At 60.3% G+C, this 1675-nt stretch overlaps 1 protein-coding gene across 1 annotated transcript in view; it reads left to right on the top strand.

Moving 5' to 3' along the window:
- Window positions 1-1675, top strand: part of MLLT1 (myeloid/lymphoid or mixed-lineage leukemia (trithorax homolog, Drosophila); translocated to, 1) — a 68788-nt gene that overhangs the window by 18152 nt on the left and 48961 nt on the right. The window lies entirely within an intron of this gene.

Below are 1675 nucleotides of genomic sequence, written 5' to 3'. Positions count from 1 at the left end.
CCTTTTTTTTTTTTTTTTGGCCTAATAATTAAAACAACTCAGAGCCTGCCTCTGCTCCTTCTCCCAGGCGTCACCACAGGGCCAGCGGTGACATTTCCTGGCTCGTGGCTTGTCGACCGCTGGCTGCTTTCCCACAAGTGCAGCTGGACTGGCATGGAGGCAGCGCTGGGGCAGGAGGTGTCCCCGGGAGGCCTGTGGATGCCGCCCTGCTTGGTTACTGAGTCCCTGGTTTGTACCTGGCCGTGCCGGGCCGCATGGCTGCCGTTCCACTTTTCCACAAACCCCCTGGCACTAAGGGCCTTGAGGAAAGGCATTTGGCGTGCGGCCCTCCTGGGAGCCGGGTGACATTTCAGCTGGTGCACCTTGGCCAATTTCAGATGCAAGGCCTCACCCGGGGTCCAGTTCACAGAAACCTAGGTCATTCTGAGGCTTTGCTGGAATTGAGGCCCCACTGGGAGAAGAGCCGAACCTGCCTGCAAGTGGCCTTCTGTGGGGTGAGTGGTCCCGGCCCCTGGGCCTGTGGGGCCACCCCCCATGCCAGGTGTATCCCTGGGCTCCCAGTCTCCCCAGCTCCATCCGGTGAGCGTGCGGAAGGGGAATGAGAACAGCAGCCCCCTCTTGGGGCGGTTGAGGGGATTGCTCGAGCCTGTCCGTGGAAGGTGCTCCGCAGCCCAGGCACTGGTGTTCTAGTGGATGGCTTGTGGGGCCACCGTCTGTGTGGGCAGTTTAAGCTCGCCTCTGGGGTGGCTTAGATTAAAGTCCTCGGAGGTTCAGAAGCAGTTTGGGCCAGCAAGGCTTTTTTTTTGTTTTTAGAGACAAGGTCTTGCTCTGTTGCCCAGACTGGAGTGCAGTGGTGCGATCATAGCTCACTCCATCCTCAGCCTCCCAGGCTCAAGCGATCCCCCCACCTCAGCCTCCCAAGTAGCTGGGCCTACAGGCCACTGTGCCCAAGCTCAGTGAGGTTTTCTGTCTTCCCAGACACCTGTCTGGTCCCTGACACAGCCTTCAGCCACCTGGGGACCAGTGGCATCCATTCTACTGCCCAGCGCCCTCAGGCAAGGGGCTACGACTGCTGCCTGGCTCCGCCGTGGGCTGCCCATGGATTTGGTGGCAGGTGGGGCAGGGCCTGGCCCGTGCTGTTTGCTGCTTGTCATCCTTGCTCAGTAGGGACACCTTCAGGCGAGATGCAGGCTGGCCGCTCCCAAATGTGGCAGAAACCCACACTGTGCGGTGCCACCGTGTGCAATGCAGCAGGGGCCCTGAGTGGCTGCTGCTCAGGTGGCCCCACCTGATGTGTCCTGCAGCTCTCAACTGAGTCTGAAATGCAGACTCCAGGGCTGTTTCTGTCCTGAGTTCCTGAGGCTCCACCCTTGCATCCTGCCCCTGTAGAGAAAGGAAGCGGGGGACCCTTTGGCTGTAGGATTGTTACTGCTGGGCCCAGCATCCTCTCCTGTGCAGGGGTGTCAAGAGGACAGAGAGCCCTCTCTGAATCCCTGCCTGCTCTTTCGGGATCCTGGGGGCTTCATTTAGGGTGTGGGGGCGTGTGGTTGCATGGGGGGCATGGGACCCCATGTTCCTCTCTAGCACTTGTTGCCTGGTTCCTCTGAAAGGCCCCAAGCGCGGTGCTGGCTCCCTCGGTGCCCTTTGGCAGGAGCGTCAGGAGCATGTGTACTTT

This window comes from Colobus angolensis, unplaced genomic scaffold (genome assembly GCF_000951035.1).
Source record: "Colobus angolensis palliatus isolate OR3802 unplaced genomic scaffold, Cang.pa_1.0 Scaffold22, whole genome shotgun sequence".
NCBI lineage: Eukaryota > Metazoa > Chordata > Mammalia > Primates > Cercopithecidae > Colobus > Colobus angolensis.
Note: the sequence above shows the minus strand (reverse complement) of the source record. Positions and strands in the feature narration are given on the sequence as shown.